This window comes from Topomyia yanbarensis, chromosome 3 (assembly GCF_030247195.1).
Source record: "Topomyia yanbarensis strain Yona2022 chromosome 3, ASM3024719v1, whole genome shotgun sequence".
NCBI lineage: Eukaryota > Metazoa > Arthropoda > Insecta > Diptera > Culicidae > Topomyia > Topomyia yanbarensis.
This window is the reverse complement of record NC_080672.1, coordinates 397,702,772-397,720,013: the sequence shown is the minus strand read 5'-3', so window position 1 is coordinate 397,720,013 and position 17,242 is coordinate 397,702,772. Positions and strand designations below refer to the sequence as shown.

The 17,242-nt window shown below is 37.1% G+C and overlaps 1 protein-coding gene across 1 annotated transcript in view; it reads right to left on the bottom strand.

Moving 5' to 3' along the window:
• Positions 1-10,139, bottom strand: part of LOC131690015 (uncharacterized) — a 30,077-nt gene extending 19,938 nt beyond the window's left edge. Inside the window, exon 1 of the mRNA XM_058975455.1 lies at positions 9,669-10,139. The gene's annotated coding sequence lies outside the window, so the exon portion shown is untranslated. The remainder of the gene's footprint in view (positions 1-9,668) is intronic.
• Positions 10,140-17,242: the final 7,103 nt, after the last annotated feature.

Sequence of the window (17,242 nt, the reverse complement as noted above, 5' to 3'; positions counted from 1 at the left end):
TTTTTCTCAGAGATGGCTGAACCGATTTTGACAAACTTAGTCTCAAATGAAAGGTGCAACGTTCCCATAGGCTGCTATTGAATTTCTAATGGATCCGACTTCCGGTTCCGGAATTACAGGGTGACGATAACGAACACGCAGAAAATGTCGATTTTAATAAATTCTGCAATGAATGTATAATGGTGAAAATTTTTCCAAAATGTGACCACAACTGCTTCGATTTGTAGTACTAGGTCACTAACAGCCATTCAAAGTCTTTTTGGTCACATTGGCCACCATCATCGGTTCCGGAAGCCACGGCGGAAGTATCCAAATTCAGAATAACAGTCACATCGGTTTTTCGGAGATGGCTAGACCGAATCAACCAAACTTAGTCTCAAATGAAAGATGTTGCGTCCCCGTAAATGGCTATTAAATTTTATCCCGAACCGACTTCCGGTTCCGGAGTTACGGGTTGTGGCGTGCGATCACATAGCAAATTGTGATTCAAACCGATACTCCGATGAAAGCAAAAAAGGTAAAAATTTCGCTAAAATGTCTCTCAAACAACTTAAATTTGCAGTTCTAGGTCACCGACGGCCAAACAAACTTTCGTTGACTACATTGACCACCATAGACGGTTCCGGAAGTGACCGGGAAAAGCGGCCATCTTTCAAAATTTACGAACTCATATCAGTTTCCCGAAAATGGTTGGGCCGATTTTCACAAACTTAGTCCCAAATGATAGCTATATTATCCCCACAGATGTCTATAAAATTTCGCACGGATTGCTTATATGGTTCCCGAAATATAGACTAAACCGTCCGGTCACATATGAAATTCCCATATAAGCCGGAACTCAAAATTTTTTTCAAGTGGGGGACCCCATGAAATTTTAGAAATCGAATTCGTATTTTTGATGCCAAACATCTTTAAAATGCATGAAACGTCGAGATTTTATGCTACCACGAAAAATTTTTTTTATAAAGATCGACATTTTGGGATTTTGCCGATTTCGCACCTTTTTGTCTTTCTCATATAAAGAAAGGCTATGCAATCACTGTAAAAATCGACTTTTTAACCGAGGCCCGGAGGGTCGAGTGTCATACACCATTCGATTCAGTTCGTCGAGATCGGCAAATGTCTGTGTGTATGTATGTGTGTGTATGTGTGTGTGTCATTTAAACTCACACAATTTTCTCAGAGATGGCTGAACTGATTTTCGCAAACTTAGTTTCATCTGAAAGGTATAACGCTCCCATAAGCTGCTATTGAATTTTTAGTTGATCCGACTTCCGGTTCCGGAGTTACGGGTTAAAGAGTGCGGTCACACAGCAAATTCTCATATAAACTGGTACCACCATGATGTTAAAATGATGTAAAACATATTAAAATTGATGTAACATTACTCTAGTTTGCGGGTCTGGATCACTAATGATCAGTCAAAGCAGCTTTGACCACATTGGCCACCTATGACGGTTCATGACGCCCCCGGGGAACCCGCCAAGTTCCTAAGATAATATCACACCCATTCCCCAACGAATTCTCTACCGATTTTTACACACTTGATTTCAAATGAAAGATACAGTAATACCACTGACTGCTGCTGAATTTCATTCGGTTCTGACTCTTGCTTCCGGAGTTACAGGGGTGTTAGTAAGGATACACTGGAATTTCCCATATAAATCGGTACAATCGTAATACCTCAGAGGCTAAAAACTATTGAAATGGTCACCAAATTACTTCTAATCGCAGATCTAGATCACTGATTGCCAATCAAACATTCTTTGAATATATTGTCCACTATCGACGATTCCGGAAGTCCAGAATTCCGGGCATATTCCACAATTAAAGTCACATCGGTTCTTCGGTGATGACTGAATCGATTTTCTCAAACAAAGTCTCAAATGGATGGCAAAATATGCAGTTGAGTATTGCGTCGCCGCCCCTCCCACCCACGTGTCTTGCCCTTACACCTCCCTCCTTCATCACTCCCCTCCCCTTGGACCACCCTCACGCCCGCATTTCCTTCATCCACCCCGTATACCGAAATAAGATTAAGGTTTTCTGACGCATCCTCCACCCCCACTTTACTAACCCCCCATTCCCTCCACTTTCAAACCCATTCCACCAACTTTTCAAAATATAATCACATGAAGATAACATTGGACTCATGCTGATTAAGCTAATTAAATATCATTCTTTTGCCTTTCTCATATAGAAAGGTTACGCAATTGCTCCAAAAACCGACTTTCTAACCGAGGCCCGGAGGGCCGAGTCTTATATCACATTCGACTCAGTTCGCCGAGATCGCAAAATATCTGTGTGTATTAGGGTGGCACGAGGAAAAAAATAAAAATAAAAATAAAGCACATATCCACTAGGGTGGCACAAGGATGTATGAAAAAAATGGAATACCGCAGAACCAAGTTAGAAAAATTCGTATTTCATCAATGAACTCCTACGCCAAATCTGAATCATATCTGTTGCAGCATCTTTTAGCACAAATGATTCTAAGTTTGTATGGAGTTTACTATGAGAAAATAATACATTTTCATTGAATTCATAAATATGCGGCGTGGTGCCCCTGAAAAATATATTGTATGCTACATTCTATAGATTCAGTCACGTAGAACAACTTCTTCTAAATACGGTTCATAGCTATGACAACTGGTTCATGAGTTATTGCAAAATTAAACTTTCGTTGCCCTGAAAGTTATGAAAAAAAGTGCTGAAGCTTCAATCAAGTGAACCTTGACGTATTTGTTGTGGTCACCAGTTATACCGTTGGCGATAAGCGGAAATATAGTCCAGATGGTATCATCCGACACATGTGATCTAAAGGGCTTGGGATCGAATTGTAACAGAATTATTTTTATGTATTTTTTTTGTGTACAATAATATACGTCGAGCAAATTAAAATTGAGACGAGACTGAAGCGGGAAAGATTCCCGTTATTTTGAAGCTCAACTGATGTTCATCACATCCCTGTGGAGCTGGAACTGCTATAGAGTGCCCCGTGAACTAAAGGCGGGTTAATTGAGTAAGTGGCCAATTTCTGTCATTATATGCCAGCAAGAGTGTCTCCGGCCATGAAGCACGATTTGATTTTGACCAAAACTTTTGAATAAATCTGCCAGGGATTAAGATTGGAGTAGCATCTTGAATGTAACGTTAGAACATAACTTTGCCAAACGTGTTATTTACGTCAGAAATAACACGTTAGGCAAAGTTCTGACGTAAATAACACGTGTGACGTGTTATTTACGTCAGAAATAACGGTTATGATCTCCCTTATTACTTTATTTGAAACTAACAATTCGAGATGATAACGTTCCCGCTTTACAGGCAGAAAAAAAAATTAAAATATCAAAAAAATTAAGAACCGAACCCATTGTCCTTCAGATTGTCTACTTATGACGCTCGCATCTGAACTATAAAACCGCCTATGTTGATAGCTGCCTAATTCAGTTTATGACTAGCATATCACGGTTAACTTGATTGAGGTAACAGCCAGAGTATCCAGATAAATTCAATTTCCACCAACGACGTAGACACTTAAGCATTGCATAAAGAATAACTTTTGAACCATAAGTTGTAGCCTACTACACTCTTCGGGGAAGTTGTACACGGTACCCATATCTACCGAAATTAGCATAGCATATATTTTTAGAATTTATAGGAACGTGTCTACGAAATATTGAATAATGTGGATCGTTTATCCATGTTAAATCACATACCAACATTACCCATTTGTGCTAAAATATAGTGCAACCTATCAAATCAACATTTTGCATGGTGGAATGAGGTCGTTTAGCGAGTAGTTTTAGATCGGTTCCACTGAATTCTAAAATTTGTACCACCCTAGTGTGCATGTATGTGTGTATGTATGTATGTATGTATGTATGTATGTATGTATGTATGTATGTATGTATGTATGTATGTATGTATGTATGTATGTATGTATGTATGTATGTATGTATGTATGTATGTATGTATGTGTGTATGTGCGGATTTGTTAACAAAATGTCCACATCGGTTTCTCGGAGACGGCTGAACCGATTTTTAGAAACTAAGATTCAAATGAAAGGTATAATATTCCCATAGGTTGCTATTGAATTTCATTTTCAACCGACATCTTGTTCCGGATTACGAGTTGAAGAGTATGGTTACAAAACAAAATTTGTTGATTTGTCCACATCGGTTTCTTGGAATTTTCTGAACCGATTTTAACAAACTTGATTTTAAATGAAAGGTCCATCAGCTGCTGTTGAATTTTGTGTGGATCCGAGTTCTGGTTCCTGAATTACAGGGTGATACGTACGATCACGCAGAAAATCCCGATTCTAACGAATTCTGCGATGAATGTAAAAAGGTGAAATTTTTTCCAAAATGTAAACACAACTGTTGAATTTGTAGATCTAGGTCACCAACAGTCATTCAAAGTCTCTTTAGCCACACTGGCCACCATCGACGGATCCGGAAGCATCCAAATTCAGAATAACGGTTATATTGGTTTCTCGAAAATGGCTAGACCGATTTGATCAACTTAGTCTCAAATGAAAGGTGTTGCGTCCCCGGAAACTGATATTAAATTCCATCTCCATCCGACTTCCGGCTCCGGAGTTATGGGTTGTGGAGTGTGATCACATAGAAAACTCCGATTCAAACCGATACCGCGATGAATGCAAAAAGGTGCTCTTTTATATACTTACCAAGTGTAATAAGAATGAAAGACATTTCCATAATGTTATATTGTACGAATCAGCTATTAAATCATAGTTTGGAGAAATGCGAAAGGCACAATTGCACCTCTAGGTGGATTAAAACAGGTTTTTCAATTCAATATTACCGTGACTGTTTTTTTCTTTTACAAAACTTTAGAACTCGAATATTGATTTCTTTTCTTGTATATTTGTCATGTCATGAATAATAATAAAATGTAATATATGCATTTGAAAGCTTTTAATTAATATAAACAACGCAAACATTCACGTGTTCATGATTGAGAAAGGCACAATTGCACCGCTAGGTGGATTAACACAGGTTTTGAAATAACTAACTTTATTCTGGCCAATAACTAGCATAGTGTTCAGTTTTCTATAAAACTTTTTCTGCGCTTTTCTTGTATAGTTTATTTATTGTGTTCGGTTCAATGCTTTAGTTAAACGGGGTATTTAGTTTTTTATATATTCCCCACAAAAAGTAATATGAGTTTTGGTGGGTGTTCGGTTGGTGTTCGTGCGAGCTACTACCCATTGCGGGCTGAGCCCTGTTGATGAGACGAGGAACTATTTTTTTCAGTAACTGCGTCTTGGGAGTCGTTCATTCCTATCATCATCGTGGATGCTACCTTCGTGCTCTATATCATCTGATCTCTTCCTTATTTCTAGGCCATAGGGATGAGCCTACTCAATGATGGTGCTGGCTGTTGATTTTAAGGTACTTGATGAAGCTTTTTCCGTTGTCAATATTACCTCAACAGCTGCCATTAACTTGGACATTGGGGACTGCGAATGTGCAAATAATTTTCTGTGTAATGGTACTATCACATTATGTTTTGTACTTCAAGGTCAGGTAAAAGGAAATAGATTGGTTCACTTAGACTGTTACCATAAAAGCACCGGATGAAATCCTTATGTGTCCTTCGTAATGGATTCCAATTATTCCAAATGTGACATGAATCTTTTGATAATCCACAGTGTATTTAAGTTGTGTCAGATCTTGTAACTGTTCATTCATTTTTTCATCGTCCACATAAATGATTAATGATCTTGATTATAGCGTTGTCACACACACACAACCACGAGTTTTAAGTTATCAGGCAAAATGAATGGTTTCGCATATGCCAATTTGTTGAATATTATCATGATTGAATGCCTGATATGGTAGAAGGACTTCCGTTAGCTTAACCTCAATTTTCAACCTTTATCAATTGTTTCATATCAGAATTGCTCGGTCTTATGCGAAAAATCCGGACTTCAATAGACACCGTCTGTGGCCGGAGCACCACTTTGGGCTTGTGAGACTCACTCAATTCGAGATATCACCACAGTAAGAATTAAAATTAAACAGTTTCTATTATTCAGATACGGCATACAATATAAAAGTGGCTGATTTGTACTTCGCACTAGCTCGAGCACAAATAGAAAGTACAAATAGAAAGCACAATCAGTATCAGAATATTTGATTATTCGAAATAGTAACCTTCTTCAACATTTTCTCATTTTTTTGTTCAAACCAAACGAGATACAAAATTTTGAAAGGTTTTTTAGGCCCCTAGCCCTACCTGCAATCCAGTATATTTATTTTGCCTCTGATCCGATTGCCTGTGGAGTGCGGAAAATCAAATTTTCTGTGATGATATAAGTGTTTTTGCTACGGAGAGAATCTTTCATGTCAGTTGCAGTCGATTGCAATTAAGTTGAGTGTTGCGAACGATTACTCGAAATAATGGGAAATTTTTCATATTATAACGTGGCAAAACACTATTCACAGTTTTTCAGCAAAAATTGAGCGCACCTCTTCCTCAACCAAAAAATAATCATAACAAAATTGAAGGAGTTGGGTGTAACCTTGTATGTTCAAGTTAAAAACTTTAGTTTGATTTCTTTTTGTCTTTCTCCTATAGAAAGGTTATGCAACCACATTGAACATCGTCAACATAATCCCGGCTTTTTTGACTAATATAGGTTTTCTGTATTTTGATATGCTGTGAAGGATTAGCCCCCAACACATCACATACCACCCTACCCTAAACCCCTCTTCCCCCATCAAGTCCCCTCCCATCAAGCCCCCCTAGTTTCCTAGTTCCTCTAGAATAAACTTGAATTTTGAAATGAACACATTACGTAATACAAAATAAGCGCATTTATTAAAAACCAGTGAAAAATTTGGTTTGAAATGATTTTGAGTTTGAAGCTATTCATAAAAAAACTAGTACCAGCTGTGGTGCTAGTTTAGATTTATTGTCTAACTAGCCCAAAGTCTGGTGCTGGTTACTGATGAGAAGAGTCCGAAACAAGGCACAATTGCACCACTAGGTGGATTAAAACCGGTTTTTGAGAGTTGTCCTACCGGAGCTCTCCGTTCACATATTCGCGTGTGTTCTTGGATGATCACGCGCACTGTGAATCTTATACTTAATTTTCAGTATACGGTTCAGATGCTAGAAGAGAGTGGGTACTCCCATATCACTAGAGATTCCGGTGATCTTATCATGGAACGTGTTGCCTAGTGAATATGAGGGTCATTTTCTGAGTGGTCCAACTGAAAGCATGAGGCTAGGCTTCTAGGACCGAGCGTAGAGTTTTCTGTACATGACCGATTCATGATCGCGCGATCGGTGGGTTAATGCTGGAGAACACGTTTGTGAATTTATAGATGCTAAAACGTTCACTTAACTCTCCGGAGGTCGCGTAAGTCGCTCACTAAACTAGCAGCCGCTGGCACTTAAAGACAATTTCGCTGGATTTTAAGAGCGACGTGAATTCAATGCACTAGCGCGAGTGCCGGAAGGTTTATTAGCGCGGTTTTAATGTTGGCCAGATCGCGGGTTTACGTATGTATGGATTATTGCAATTGAATGTTCGCGTTTGTCAAGACGTCTGTGTTATTGCGAAGGCCATGAGCGTTTGTACGTTTGGAATGAGAGAGATTGTGAGTGTATATGAATATGCAATTGATTGTGTTAGTAAGTGTTAATATGAATCCAATAAAAGGAAAGATTACATGCTGAATATAGAAAAAATACGCAAAAGGATTAACAAGAACCGTACAAATTGACCGATATTATTTTTGGTATACTTGAGTAGTGGAACATAAAACTACTAGAAGTGCAACAAAAATAGACTAATGAAGTAGAAGAAAAGAACGGATGTAACGTGCAATCAAACTACTTGAACTCGTCTTGGTGCCAGCAATTCATTCACCATGAACGACAAACGTATTCTGTAAGAATTTCAATTTTTAATTCACTTCGATCCGCCAGTCGGCCACGCCAGAGTGCACAGGCTAATCATTAGTTATGGCTGATACAGAGTATGAAAAGAACACCAAACATAAAAAAGGCCCATAATCCCTCTCGGTCTACTCGATGCACCACTATCGAGGCGTAATGCAATAACCATCTTAAAGCAATTGTCTGTCAGAGGTTCTTTAGCACTGATGGAAAAAGTAGGCTTCATGAAGTTTGTAATACCGTCAAACCTATTAAATCTAGGAGAGGGGTTAAAAATTAGACAAAAATCTTACTTCCAAATTTCACATTGCCAGAATTTCTAGTTGAATACAATAAATGTATAGAATGTTTATAACATATATGTATAGGATATTATTCTCTAAAACTAGTAATGCGAAACTTCGCCATAAGAACAGAATAGTAAAGTATTGACAGATATTGGTTACCAGGAAGAAAACACATCAAAGGATTCAGAAAAAATGTCTGTAAATAATTTTGAAGCCCCCTCTCTGGTTTACCACAAATAAATTGAACAGACTCGCAAACATAGGAACACAGTATATAGTACAGAACCAAATCATGTGAGATATATGAATGAAAAGTCATCACTTGTGACGGAACACCTAACATTTTGAGTTAGAAAAGGGAAGTAAACTAATCTAAAAAATAAGATGAAATAAAAAAAATAAAAATTTTGATTTGGAAACTGCACAGTAATTTTTGACCAAAACATTTTCAGATCGAAAGCGACTATTTATTTTGCCTGATTTTGAATTCGAAGTTCCAACTAAAAGATTTTTGGACCAATGGGCATTTGAGATCCATTTTTTAAATTTTCAGGCAACTTCTACACACTAATAGAAGTGTACGGAGTTTTACGAAGCATGCTGCACGTTTACTTTCAGCAGCAATTTTTTCAATATTATGATATTAAAATTCTATGCAAACTGGACCGTTCATCACCAAATCCATAAAATTAACTAAATATTACCATAAAATACATTACCTAAAGAGCACTAAACGGTAGGATCTCTTAAGAATCCCACATGTGTTCAGGTGACATGCGCTGTGGATGGCTACCCTTATGACTAATTTATGAGCCTGGGTTGTTGTTGACCGATGATCGAACATAGTTCCAGACCCACCCTAATACATTTGGTTACAAATACAAACACAGAATTCTAGGACCCGTTCGGGAATTCAGCTCAACCATAAAAAACCGTCCGAAAAAACGTGCGAACGCCAGATATTTTTATAGCAAACACTTTTTTCCCCCTGTTGTTTATCAGCCGGCATTGTTCTCGATCGGGTCGTTCTCCGTCGCTCGTTCGATACTGGGGCTGTGCTGTGACGTGCTTCTTGCTGCTACTCCGCAGTCCCATTATCAATAATGATGCATTAATCCAATCATCCATCCCTGCTGGCTATGTGTGCCTTCGGAATGAACGGTCAAGCTACGAAAAAAAATTCGGCTCCGCACGCGGATGATCGCAACTGGACAGTGTTATTATTTTTCTGCTCCGTATTTGCACTGGCGAAAAAATAACAAAAACGAACAACTCTGAAATGCACTTTTTTCCGTCAATCATCCCCGAGCTATCACAATGTGCAAAGTTCAAAGAGTATCGATTAAATGGGCGCTGGTGAAACTAACTACTGCCGCTATTAGTATCTTTCTTTCTACCACGAGCTATTAAAGCTAGGTGTTTGGTTGGCGGCCCGCCCTTACCTTCTATCTCAGCTTGATCGGTTGATCTCGAAATATGTGTAATCCTAATCGATTCGGTCAGTCAAAATCCAGAACAAAATTCACTTAACACAGAACACTTCCACCATTTATCGCACCGTCGCACCAACAATGTGCTTCATGTTCTATCGATCGCTCACTAGTTATGGCTGCTAAAGTCGAACAAATGTGAAACGAACAACGATCACTGATCGCTTCGGTTTGCGCCGATCTTTCACTTCACACAATAGAACTTCGCACTTGGCTAGCTGGAAAAGCCGTTAAACGACAGTGGTCTTTTCGGCAGCTCGTGCCTAAAATGCACACACGCACACGGTCAGGTCAAAGCGGTTCCCGAATGATAAGTTGTATCATTAACTAACTAATTAGTGAAATTACAGTTTTATTATTTCTGTTTTTTTTTCCTTTATTTTTTCGGAAGAAGCCACTCGGAACTGTGTGCAATTAGCACGACGGTGATCTTGACACTGAGGCGGCAGCGAGTGCATCTCACTGCAATAAACGCCATTTCGGTGCGGCGAAAGTGCAAACTGCTGATAGGAACCGAAGGCGGGATTCTTTCCTGAGTTGCTGAATTGATGGAGTGAAAAAGCTTTTTAGCATTTAATTGTGAAACATCCGCAATTTAAATTCTGTCTACAATTTGAATAATCTTGACTGGTTTCGAAAAATTTGTGTCGATTATCCTATGTTTGAGTAATGAAAAATTCAAATATCTTATGGAGAAACACCTCTCAAACGTTTGTATTCTGTAAACGCCTTGCGTGCTGGCTAACGCTATGCAACGGTCGACGAGAGCGAAGCTTTTACTCGAAAGCTCTGCCCACCAGAGAGTAGCGTGTGAGCGTCACAAAAGAATGGTTGGTGAAGCTTCCGTGCATGTTGATAGGCTAGGAAAATATGCGCCGAATATCAATTATTTAATCTTATAAACAACGTCTTCGGAGGAATATATAGACGTTGTTAGCTCTTTCCTATGGCGTTAAGAAATTGTGTAGGTTAGTTAAAACCTATATTGACGATGCCTTTTTACATTTCTTATAAAAGAAATGTATAGAATTCGCTCAAACTTTCAAGATTTTTTCCGAGGCCCGGAGGGCCGAGTCTTATATACCAATCGATTCAGCTCGACGATTTGGGACAATGTCTGTGTGTGTGTGTGTGTGTGTGTCTGTGTGTGTGTATGTAACGGACAAATTCTCATTCGTGTTTCTCAGCAATGGCTGAACCGATCTTATCCAAACCAATTTTAAATGAAAGAACTAAAAAACAGTATGAACGCTATTAATTTGTTTTTGATTCTGATGTTTAGTTTCCAAGATATGAATGCTTGAATGCGCAAAAATGGCGTTTTTTGCAGTTTTTTCAAATTATCTGCCGAAATTGACAACATAGATTGACAATTTATATGTTTTTAGACAGCTTTAACGAATACCTTTCGAACAAGCTATAGATTGTTGAAATCGGACTATTATCAAAAGAGATATTTAACATTAAATGCGGACGAACGATTTTTATCATTTCCCATTGCCAGAAATCTGACCAAAAACATGTAATCTATTATTAACGCCAAAACGGCTTATTTTAGGTCAATAGTATCTTCGGAGAATTTAATGGAGGCAATATGCCCTTTCTTTTGGTATTGTGCTTTTGCTGATTAATCCCCCTATGAGTGAGATATTTTCACAAATTTTCTTGGAAGTGATTATATCGAAATGATGCCTTCAGAAAATTTGTAGCTCTTACTTTTGCGAATAACTTTACTAAAGATTTTAAATATCTATTTTGAATACTTTAAAAGTTATGGCTTGTTGTTTGTTGATTACTCTTTGTCGCCTATTTATTGTTCAATATAGTAATAATCCATTGAAATAAGCTAAACATTATTTCAATAAAACAAATTTTGTATTTCATTTTACTATCTACAACCGCTTGTAATAATCACCGAACACTTCCAAGTTGTCTGGAAGGAACTTGATAACTTATCAGTACAAAAATGTTCATTTGTGCGAACCTTCTGACTGCAATTTTTCTAACTTATAACCATCGGATCGATCTGAAACATATCGGAAAATGCGAAATAAATAACTCCAAGCAATGGCGTAGCCAAGAGAAGGTTTTGGGGTTTAACACCATACGATTTCCATTCGATTCTAGCAGGTTCTTATCGATTTTGATGAGCATTTGATTTTTGTTGTATGACCAATTATATGTATAGGTCAAATGTTTAAAAACAGTAATTTAAGGTCAAGATAGCATCATTTTGAAACCGCCAATTTCGGAGGTTTAGTATCTTCGATGAGTTTTACAAACGTTAAACAGCGCATCATTTGATAAAATTATTTTGACGGTATATCGTCCAAGAAGTATTTATGGTGAATTTTCTCAGGTTAATATTCATGACTACAATAAAGTCTCAACAAATTCGCTAAAGACACGAACTCTGTTACTATTTTCTGAAAAATAATTCTGCATAATTTTAAAACTTCAAAAATTACGGTTTCGGAATTATACCGTTTGGACAGTATGATCGATTTTCACCAAACCCCCACCAAACCGAATTTCTGGCTACGCCGCTGACTTCAAGTAAGTAGAAACAAAGTCGTTCTACACTCGTTCACAAGAAACTTCTTCGAATGCTGAATATCTATTATAATATATTGAAACCCCGATTTTATCAGCCAAATATGAACATATGTTTGATGGGCTCTAGCAGACGAGCAAGTCTGAATTCGAGTAAATCTTTTCTTGCGCATGTTTTCCTTATCATGAAGATGGAAATATGCAAAAATAAAAAGTTCATCATAATCAGAAATAGTTATCAGACTACATCAAGGGACGGGAAGAATATTTTAACAGCTTCAGTTTATTATAAAGAAAAAAATTGCCCGATTTAGTCAATGTCCCCATTTTGTCAGCCTAAAATATACCATGAGATTGATAAAAATGGGTCTTTTAATGTATGTATTATTCACTGTGTTTCACATTAATAGTTACATTTCATTTTTGGGGGTTTTTTATTGCATCGAACTACAACAATTTTTAGGTAGCTTTCAAGGGGTTATTTTATAGACTTCTTCCAAAATTTGGCGAACCTATTCCAATTCGTATACCAATTAATTGGTATACTTAAGGGTTTATATGTTGCAGATAGAGAAAATACTGAAATTTTCAGCTTTTTTTCCTACATAATATTATGAAAGCTTATTAAACAATTTTTCCTAATAAGTTTGTGAAAATTGTAAACTATTTGAAATTTTTTAACAGTTAAATTTTTTATTTAACCGTGATTTTTTAATAAATAGTGACCATCGATTCACAACGTAGTCTATTTTTCATGGCTTGCGGTGAGCACGATCTCTCGAATTGCTGAACTGAAAATTATGGAATAGAAATTAATTTTTAGTATTCTTTACAGATTTAACTCGCCGCGCAGATAGCTCTGAATTAGACCCGCTGGTGCCCTAAGACGATTTCGCTAGATTTTCAGAGCACTGTGCACCCAGTGCATTAACGCAAGTGACGGAAGGTTATCGAAAAGTTTCGTGAAAATGAAAATTCCAGTAATGATGATGATTTTCCCAAACGGTTCGTTTTCGAGAGGTTTTTATTTGTTCTTTGGCATTAGGATTAGCGATAATACTTCAAATCAAGGATACTACTTGGTAGTCACCTTTAGAAAAAGTCGATGTCGAAGTAAAATTTGGAACTAAAAGGGCGATACTTACAAATGTAAACATAAGGCTTTTTTTCATACATGCGAATGAGGGCTTTGAAACGCAACAAATTAACGGGCGAAACTGTATTTTTGTTTGTTTATTTAAAGTTTCGCCCTCCACGCTCCATGCAAACAAACAGGGCGATACTTTTCTTGCTAGCAGTTTAGAGAAGGCGAAACTGTTTTTTTTTCGTATTTTTTTTTTAGGATTATTAAGCTGATACCAACTGTAAATAGTAACAATAATCGCTATTGAAAAAACCCGGACTAAATCGGTGGTGTAAAACGTTAGTTATTGTAAAAAACGTAAGGGCGATACTTCAATGCTGATAGGTGGGACCGAAAAAGTAAAGCAATCGCCAAAGGGGCGATACTATCATTTTGTCAATTTCAATAGCAAAAACAAATTTTAATTTAATAATTTCCAATACTTTATGAAGTTTTGGGTTTCGATCACTGAATCATGCAATCTAGGATGTAAAAACACAATAGTTCTTATATATGAAATAAAGCCAAGTCTGGAAATATTCACTGATGATTTTCTTTGAATGGTATCACTGCTAGTATCGCCCTTTTCAAGAAAAAGCGTAGATTTCTTAGTTCTCAATCGCGTTGGAAATTTGAGTAAAGTATAAACTTCAAATCGATTAAAAAATCGATTTTTTTTTGGCTCAGTACAATATATAACCCCTTTAGGAAAATTCAGTTTTCCCACCACAATGCATTGATTGAGGAATTTGGATGTTTTATTAACAGAGCATTAGCAATAATTCGTTTGTATGTCTATTTTATGGACCATTTCTTCGCTTTCCCATTGATTTGGTTTGAGATTTCTAGCACTGATGTTGTCCTATGCTGATTTGAGTGATTCTCTGAGTCCTGCCACTATCCCATGTAGTATGTGTTATCAAAAACATCGCGAAGCATCAAGCTCTAAATGTTCTCAAACGATATAATATCCGAAGAGAGTGATAAGAGTTATAAGAAATGTCTCATCACACTGTTAGGTGGATTAAAAGCGTTTTTACGGAATATTCTACTTGCGTAATTACGTATTGCGTATAAATTTGCGCTGGACAGTTTTAATCCTTTAACTCCATGATGATTGCATGATAAGGGGACCAGACGACGTTTTCCAATTCCAACTGCTGGCTGTTCGGTCATCTATGGAAGTTGTCCTTCAAGCTTCTTTCTCCGAACAGTCTACATAAGCCGTGTAGTGTCGGTAGTGGTTGTTTCAACCGGCTAAGAATTACACTACGGACTACCTGTTCCAGTGGTAAAAATCCACCAAACAGGGAACCCCAATTCCATAGTATCATGCGACCCGTGCTATGGGTAGAATTGTTGAGGGGGTTTAAAATATTCTCAATGGCGAACGGAGCCTGGGAAGAGTTGGGCGAACTCCCCAGTATGCTGCATTACGCAGCGGAACGTTCACTCTACACACCGAAGTTTTTTCACCGATGATCCACTTAATTTTGCCGATTGTTTGTTGGCTGGGGGTTTGCTGAGGCTCTCGGCTGATGGTAGTTCGGTGATGTTTTGTTGGGTTTCGATTATCAAATTTCGATGTGTACAGATGATCCTGCCCAGAGGCCGTGTGGCATCCGGTCAAGAATTGAGCAACTGGGGTCCTGCTCCCATGTCGTAGGAGGCGACTGAAAGTAGGAGACCCTAAGTCAAGGTGTAGTTCCGTGCCGAGGACTTGATGACTGGAGGGTCTAAAATATGCCAGTCGCGCACGGAGCATTTTGGGTTTTGCCCTTACTGTGTTATGCGAATCTCTGACACAGTGAACCACTATTTTCTTCGCAAATCGTGGGAATCAGATGATCGTGTCCCATTTAAACCTGATATGGCTCGCTATATGCGTTAACATCTCAACTCGCTTGGTGTCCTCTAGTTATTGCGCAATTTATGTTGGAAATGAAATGTACACTTCTCTAATCAACAATGGTTAAAATAGCACAAATCAATCTCCAACATAAACGCACAGCAACTATGAATTTATCTCGACTCATGCATGAAGGTAAATCTTCCATAGCATTGGTTCAAGAACCGTATTTCCATAAAGGAAACTTCTATTTTGGAAAGTTACTTAACACTGCCTTCATTGCTTACAACAAGACAGGCATGACTAACCCACGTGAAATGCCTCGTGCTTACATTCTTGCAAATAAGGCTATCGACGCGTGTCTCATATCGGAGCTCACACCTCGCGATATCTGTGTTGTCACAGTTACACTGACTGTCGGAAACGTAGACAAATATATATATATATATATATATATATATATATATATATATATATATATATATATATATATATATATATATATATATATATATATATATATATATATATATATATATATATATATATATATATATATATATATATATATATATATATATATATATATATATATATATATATATATATATATATATATATATATATTGTTCAGCATACCTACCGCATAACGAGTCATCTCCTTCTGATGATTTCAAAAGCGTTGTATCATATTGTAGCAGAAATGGGCTTCCGTTCATTATCGGCAGTAGTGCAAATGCTCATCACATCATTTGGGACAGCTCAGACATCAATCTGAGACGATCTGAACTGATGGAGTACATAAGTAGTACAAATCTTCATATTCTGATAGCGGTAAGCTTGAATCTAGTTGGTACCGCTACACGGTACTATCTTTGATTTTAGGCCTGAGTTTAGTCCGGCCTAAGACGTTAGTACCGTTCATTGCAGAAATGGCTGCATCCTGAAGCCAAATGAGAACAGTGTAAAAGGCCGCCATGTTCCTCTTGCATACATCTCAATAATTTGAATCAACTTTTCGAACTTTATGTACAATATTATGGCCCGTGTTGCACACAAACCATATGAGGGCAAGTAAGCAAGTTTTATCCCATACGAAAAACAGGTGTAATCGAATTTTAAATGCAATTTTTTATATATTCATTATCGTCTTAATAATGTTGTTTTCGTTCGTTAGTTTACCTATGGCTATCAAAATGAGTGAAGTTTAATTTGCTCACAATTTTTTAGTTATTTTTTCATGAGGAAAATAATATATAATCACAATTTGTTCCCTTTTCTAGTTGTATCTTCTCACAAAGAACACCATAAGCAAGTGGAAGTTTATTTATTTTTTTACTGCTTTTGAAAGAGTTCAAAACTAAGATTGAATAAAAAATTGTAAATGAAGCCATGCCATATAGCCTAAGTAACACTTTTAAATATGATGGCAAACAAATATTCTCATTTTGATCGTTATTTAAATGTTATCGAAGCTTGCTTGTATTGTTTCGTAATTTGTAATTTTCTAGCATATCTTGAACGATTTTCATTTCCGCTATAGTACAAATTTTCGTTTAATTCTTTATGATAGAACAGATATGCACCAAGTATGAAAGAGCTGTGAAAGCTGAGACAAGACAGATGACTTGGCAAAATGACGCAAAAAGTTGAATACGGGAAAATCTCTTAAATCGTGTCGGAACTTGAGGGGGGTTGTGTAAGGTATTATCGGCAAAAAATTGGATACCTTAATTTTTTTTTTCGATGCAAAGATTCTTTGTCTTTTCAGTTAGGCGCCACATCGAAATCTTGTTTTGCGGTATACACCATAACTCAAAATCTACTGGACAAACGTTGAGACATTTGCACAGTTGTTTTTCACAACATTTCACAAGTAATTAAGGGAGCTTTTATTTTTTGGTCGATTTTCGATTTTTTCGTAGTACTTTGAAACCAAAGTCCGATTATTGCTAAAACAACGATTAACATGTTATTATAAAATAATAATATTTAGCAGTT